This window comes from Lissotriton helveticus, chromosome 6 (genome assembly GCF_964261635.1).
Source record: "Lissotriton helveticus chromosome 6, aLisHel1.1, whole genome shotgun sequence".
NCBI lineage: Eukaryota > Metazoa > Chordata > Amphibia > Caudata > Salamandridae > Lissotriton > Lissotriton helveticus.
Genome location: NC_136067.1, coordinates 234,507,177 through 234,515,044, shown reverse-complemented (window position 1 = coordinate 234,515,044; position 7,868 = coordinate 234,507,177).

The window sequence follows — 7,868 nt, the reverse complement described above, 5'->3', positions numbered from 1 at the left end:
AAAAGAACAGTAAGTATAAGGGAAGGAAACAGACAGTTATGTTAAAAGAAACACAGCTATAGGGAATAAACTAGGGATACTGTTACCCGCAATCCTCTGCTGATGATGTCACTGAGCATGTCATGAATGATGTAATATGTGACATCATCAGCAGTGGATTACGGGTAATAGTATCTCTAGTTTACTCCCCTATAGCTGTCTTTCTTTTAACATAACTGTCTGTTTCCTTCCCTTATACTTACTGTTCTTTTTTATAAAAAAATTTTTTTGGTTCGCTTCCGGTTCGCGTACCGGGGAGCGAACTGGGAAGCGAACTAAGAGAAATAGAGGTTGGCACAGTTGCAAATATTGTACCAATTTTTTTATAACGGGGAGGTAGTTCTGAAAAGAACTTTTTTTTAAATTGTTTTTGTTGTTTTATATTTTTTTTATTATTTTTCTGAACATTTTTTTACTTTTTTTGAATTTTTCTGAACAGTTTTATATTTTTTTTGTTTTTTTTTCGGAGGGGGCAACGAAAACGATTCATTGTAAAGGGCTCAACAGGAGGAAGAAAACAAAAAAAAGAATTTATTGTTTGGGGAGTTTCGGACAAACATGAGCATGATTGTTAATAGCTCTGTTGATCAGAGTGATGCTACTTTCTGCGTAGCAAATGATTCCACTGCAATGTACGCAGACTTGTTTTACTTCACGAAATCTCGTTTGTATATTTGGCACCATCTCCCTGCCCTCTGGTCCCGTTACTTCCGGTACAACAGATCTTCTGGCCATAATAGGGAGATTATCTAGGTCGTCCTGTTCCTCTTCTTCCTCTTCTTGCTGAATTATAACTTTAGCAGGTGGTCCACTCTTCCTTGGATGTGGTGGAGGTGGTGGGGAAGCACCAGCTGAAGCTAGTAAAGAAGCCATTGCTCACTGGTAACAAAGGGTCTTTCTCTCACAATGATGAAAGTCAGAGTGAGGAAAGAAGGAGGGATTTTCACCATTTGGGAAAAAAAATAGTTCTCAACCAATGAAAAGTGTTCATTTTAGATCATATGACCTAGTCTTACATCATTAGGAAACCGAAAGTGAAATGAACCAATGAAAAGTGTTATTACCAAGTCACATGACCTGCTGTGTTTACGTTACGCGCTTTGCAGGGCCTCCCGGTTTGCTTCCAGAAACCTGTGCTTTGCGACTCGGTAAGCGTACGAGTTCGCTAACGTAGCACGTCATATGACGTATCACGCGACACGTCATGCGGACGGGAGGCGTCACGATGTTGTTTTCTAACGCGGCAGTTGCGGTAAAGAAACGTTTACCGGCTCGCGGTCTATTTCGCGGCATCAAGGTCAGCTAACGGGAAGCTTCCCGATTCGCGAAGCGGGAACGAAGAAAAAAAAATATTTAAAAAAAAAAATTATTCATAAACATATAAAATATATTTTTGGATTTAAAGAAGAATACATTTTACAGCTACAGATATTAGCTGTTAAAAAACCAATGAAATTCACAGAAAAAACCATAGGTTATAGACCATATATAGTTAGGAATTAGCATTTACAAAACCTTGAAAATTCACTGAAAAAACCATAGGTTATAGACCATATATAGTTAGGAATTAGCATTTAAAAAACCTTATTTTACTCACACAAAACCATTGAAATTCCATATATAGTTAGTTGCACTAACTATATATCGCGCACCCGTAATCCACTGCTGATGATGTCACATATTACATCATTCATGACATGGTCAGTGACATCACTGATGACATCACTGATGACATCTCAAATGACATCACTGATGATATCTCATTTGACATCAATGGTCACATCAATGATGATATCATTAATGTGACAATACAATGCATCTCCTCACACTTTAATATAACCTCTGTTACACCCAGTGTTAAATACAGAGTATAATTTTTGAAACCATTGACACACCAATACTAGTTACTACATACCCACTCACTGATTCCTACGTCTACACACACATTCACTCATTCACCCATACAATCATTCATACATACAATCACTCATCTTTACAACACTATCATATGCACTCATACACCTATACAGACACTCACACTCTGCCACTCATCCATGGAGTTACTCACACACCTAGTCAGTCCTGTAAAGAATCAATCACAGTTCCATTTTCTAATCTACACAGTTAAACATAGAGTACCTTACATTTTAAAACATATACTAACACATACTTACTCTCTTATAGAATCACTGATACAAGTACACATTGATCTGCACAGAGTCACACACCTCCCAGCCAGTCATACACACACTCAGTCTCCCATACAAATACTTGTGCAACCAATCAATAACCCATATAGCTACTTATATAGCTACTGATCAACACATGCAGCAGCTTGCACAACAACAGACATGCTGATGCACACTTTCAGACAGTTTAGTCACTAACCCGTGCATTTAGTAAGACGCATTTAATCACTCACTCATACAGTCAATCACGCACCTACTAAAACCTTCATTCAGACACTTATACATCAACTCATTCTTCAATATGTAAAACATATTTAAACTTTACAGAAACACATAATCACTGGATGTTGTCATCAGTGATGTCATTTGAGATGTCATCAGTGATGTCATCAGTGATGTCACTGACCATGTCATGAATGATGTAATATGTGACATCATCAGCAGTGGATTACGGGTGCGCGATATATAGTTAGTGCAACTAACTATATATGGAATTTCAATGGTTTTGTGTGAGTAAAATAAGGTTTTTTAAATGCTAATTCCTAACTATATATGGTCTATAACCTATGGTTTTTTCAGTGAATATATAGTTATTCTATGTCTAATAACTTTGGCGTTTGTGGACGGAATTGGCTGAAATTTTCAGGAAAATGGCACATTTTGTTTCTGAGCAGCCCTTGAAAATTTGGGGGGGGTTCGTCCAGTGGGGGCCGAGAAAAAAGGGGGGTCCCAAAACGTGTTTTTAACATTGAGTTTTCCATAGGGCGGTTGGCCTCACTTTTAGCCCGAACGGCTGAATGGATTTGCACGAAACTTGGCAAAATTGTAGGGACTGGTAGCCCGATGTGCCTTTTGTAGGTCTCAATATATGTGCTCCAGTGGATTTTGAGAAATTAACGTTTAAAAAAAGATATATATCTGTAACAGCGGACCGGTTAGCGCTCTGGTTCGCGGACTTTTCGCGCAACGGAGCTTTGTGAAGCGAAGCTGATTGGTTCTCCGGCGTCTGTCAACATTCCAAACAGTCCGTAGCGGCCGCCATCTTGTCTCTCGGTAGGATCGAGAGACAAGAGGAGGTCAAAACAAAGGGGGAAATAACTATAAGGGGGCATAGTAGATCCTCGCTGACCCCCTAGGTTTGATGTGGAGGTTTTAAAAGGGCCCCGCGGGGCAAAAAAAAATAATAAAAATAATAATTGAACGGCTGAATGGATTTGCACGAAACTTGGCAAAATATTAGGGACTGGTAGCCCGATGTGCCTTTGCTAGGTCTCAATATATGTGCTCCAGTGGATTTTGAGAAATTAACGTTCAAAAAAAGATATATATCTGTAACAGCGCTCCGCTTCGCGTAACGGAGGTTTGCGAAGCTGATTGGTCATTCTGTCACTGGGCTATAGTTGGGCTACATCTGGCTGATATTTGGGCTACATTTGTTTTTTTGTGTGTCTGGCGGCCATCTTTGGGCTACATTGGGCTACATTGGGCTTCATTGGGCTACATTCGGCTAATTAGCAAATAGCTCATCGCAAACTAGGAATGGTAAAGAATCGCTATTTATTCCTTAAAGTTCGCTATTTAGGAAATGCAAATAACTTTGATGATACATATGGCGGTTCATCTCTAACAAGATAAGAAGCATAGGGATAGATTTATGATGACTGGCGCATCACCAGGGATGTGTTAGTCATTCTGTGCCGCTGTTCCGTCACCTATGGTGTGCTGCATTTACAATGCGGCGCATCATGGGGCAAAAACAGCACAGATGCGTGATGTATCTGTGCCGTAAAGGTGGCGCATTGCTGGAGTTGTATCGCAAGTGTGATGAAGCTCCAGCAAGGGTCGGGGGTGCCCCTGTCGCAGGGTTTCTGTTCTCACACAGAACTGTGGACAGAGGATTGGAACCTCGGCGAATTAGGGTGTCCCAAAACTCACGTTAGTAATCAAAAACTATTTAGCAAGCTAGGTACAGTGTCACATTGGATATAACAAACTCTCAATGTTTAGACAATCCAGAATATGAACTTATAGTACCTCAGGATACGTGGAACTCATGAACAGTCGGTCGTTATATATTTCTTAGAAACCAGAACATGGAGTTAAGAAGAACACATGTGTATTTGAAATGTTTATTTACTAATGCCGTCTTCTCAGGCGTAGTACCTTAGATAATAAAAGTACACATATTATCAGTAGCAAAATTACCAGCATAGTTACTAGTACATAAAAAGTGAATGGTGATAGTATGTTAACATGCTGTAAATGAATAAGAGTTAGCAACACTTATAAGCAGCCGCGGGCCGTGGAGGGAGTTACGGTGAGGCAGGGAGGCGGGGAGGGGGAGAAGCAGGGTGGAGAATACAAGTACACATATTATCAGTAGCAAAATTACCAGCATAGTTACTAGTACATAAAAAGCGAATGGTGACAGTATGTTAACATGCTGTAAATGAATAAGAGTTAGCAACACTTATAAGCAGCCGCGGGCCGTGGAGGGAGTTACGGTGGGGCAGGGAGGCGGGGAGGGGGAGGGGCAAGGTAGAGAGGGCTCCACCCTGCTTCTCCCCCTCCCCGCCTCCCTGCCCCATCGTAACTCCCTCCACGGCCCGCGGCTGCTTATATCTCACCCTCCCTAATACACATATTATATTATTTGCTAAGAAGGTCTCTTTGTGTTGGTTTAGGGCGTGTCCATACTTTAGTGTCTTAGATTTGAAGGAATCACATCAGCATACACCAGCTCTCTCTTCATGTGAACCGCATCAACTGTGTATGTGTGTTCGGCAAAGCAATATAAAACCCGCCTCATGCCCAGAATTGGCAGAAGTTGCACTTATGTTATGAGTATGAAGTCGTGGAGATCAGACCTCATAACAATTCTGTATCGTGTTGTTCTTGAAACTTTAGCACTCGCTGTACAGATATAGTTTAACAAGTAAAGCAGATAGTAGACCAATAACATATTATTCTCATGTAAACCACGATGAACTACTAGGTGGAAAGCTAAAGCAACAACTAAGTGTCGTGTGCAGAAGTTGCAAAAAAGGAAAAATGGCGTTTAAACCGGTAATGAGCCCATGCTAACTTAACACGGTGTAAAGATATCCAGGACCTAGATGACACCTCCTCATGATCCGGAAACGAACTGAATAAGATAATAGAAGTGCCATCTCATGAGAGCAGATTGCAAGTTTATATGTGGACGGTCCGCAAGGTAAAGCATTAAAAACTAGGAAAATTCAATGCTAAAGAAAAATAAAACAGCCAAGTACTTTATCGAGTCTTAAGCCAATAGGCAAGGTAAATAATAAAAACTTGACAAATAAGTCAATGAATTGTCAATGAAATGCTAGTACTCAGCATATCAAACATGAAAAAGGTCTATGACATAACTGTGTATGCAAAATAAGCTGCAACAGCCTCCAATAGGAAGTCACCGTCTTCATCCGAAAACAGTTCAGCCATCCAATTTAAAAGCGGAAAAGAACATACGTGCTCTCCCAGCACCGGATCCTCTATCACCATCAGAGGACAGCTCGGTGGGTTTTCAAGAAAGCTGTGTTCCAAGAAAGACTGTGCTGCCGCCAGTAAATTCCAGGGACCAAGTAGTCCATGCATCAATGCCACAGCCATAATCCTTTCGCCAGGACAAATCAACTCGTGAGTAATGATAGGAGTCATCAGCTGATTAAAGTCGACGTCAGGAGAAACCGGTCCGCAGAGACACAAATCAATGGCCCAATCGAAATCACAGGTCAGGCAGTGAAATACAGGCTGGACACAGGTGAAGTAGGAGAACCGAAAAGATAATCCATATGCCGTGCTTAATATCGCCAACGGCATTGTGCCATAATATTCTAGCATGCGATTGCGGAACAGTGTCAGCAGCTGCAGGGTCGGAGGTTGCATAGGAGGGACATCCATATTTAAAAATGTAAAAAAGCACAAGAGCGTCCGCTGGTAATGCAAGTAAAAATGCCAATCCACGAACCAGAGTGCAGAAAATACAATGAAAGGGAGCAGGGATGACTCCAAAGATTTTCTCAAATGAAGTCACGAGACCACTGGTAACAACTTTAAAAAAGTGTGCCAGGGATTTTGTGGAGGATGCGTTAAAGATAGTCGGAAACATGTTGCTGAAATTGAAAGGCAAACCTGTGTACGGGTGTTCGCTATGTGAAGTACGAAAGTTTCACGGGCCGAACTCAAGGCCACCTCTCTCTGAGACAAAAGAGCTCTTATTCTTGTCATGCCGTTGAAACGTGTCCCAAGGTTGGTATTTGTGGCCAGATTGAAAACTCCCTATGTTCTTGTGTGGGAGGAAATAGAACATTTCTGCAGCAAATAACCCGTTCACTTACTGTTACGATAAAAGGAATACTTTTAATTAACTCAGAACAATCTTCATTATTGAGCATCAAATAACTACCATTTTCCAACAACTTGAACGTGGGGATGATAGCAGGAACTGGCGTGCCTTGCAACACGCAAGCCATATTTGGTCGGTGTTTGTTGCATGAATCGTGTAACTGTATGTGCCTACACATTAGTGAATGATCTGGCGTCTCAGTGCATTCCTCTCCATTCAAATAAACTTCTTGATCATCTTTGAAACATCTGTATGTGTATGGAAGCGACCAGACCTCATGAACAAAAGCACTACCTAAAGGTTCATAAAGACCTATTGGTATATATTTCATACAATTTGAAAACTTATATAAAGCAAAAGGCAGCGTTATTAAACCGTGGATAAGGCATGTTGCCAAAAAACCCGCAATCCTCTGCTGATGATGTCACTGAGCATGTCATGAATGATGTAATATGTGACATCATCAGTAGTGGATTATGGGTAATAGTATCTCTAGTTTACTCCCCTATAGCTGTCTTTCTTTTAACATAAGTGTGTGTTTCCTTCCCTTATACTTACTGTTTTTGGTTCGCTTCCAGTTCGCGTACCAGCGAGCGAACTAGGAAGCGAACTAAGAGAAATAGAGGTTGGCACAGTTCCAAATATTGTACCAATTTTTTAATAACGGGGAGGTAGTTCTGAAAAGAACTTTTTTTTTTTTTTTTCTGAACATTTTTTTACTGTTTTTGAATTTTTCGGAACAGTTTTATATTTTTTTGGGTTTTTCTTGGAGGGGGCAATGAAAACGATTCATTGTAAAGGGCTCAACAGGAGCAACAAAACAAAAAAAAGAAGTATTTATTATTTTGGGCGTTTCGGACAAACTTGCATATGATAGTCAATAGCTCTGTTGATCAGAGTGATGCTTCTTTCTCCGTAGGAAATGAATCCATCGCAAAATACGCAGGTGTGTTTTACTTCACCAAATCTCATTTGTATATTTGGCACCATCTCCCTGCCCTCTGGTCCCGTTACTTCCGGTACAACAGATCTTCTGGCCATAATAGGGAGATTATCTAGGTCGTTCCGAAACTGTGCAGCACTGTAGTTGTTAGGATGCCACCTAGTCATATGGCGATGCATTGTGTAGTTTCCGAAACTGTATTTTTTGTCGGTCCCTCTGGACAGTCTATCTTGACATATAAGGCAAGTTACGTATCTTGCATTTACTTTTTTCTGACCTTTGGGAATTTTAAAAAATTGCCAAATGAAGTTTTCTTTCCGGTGAGACG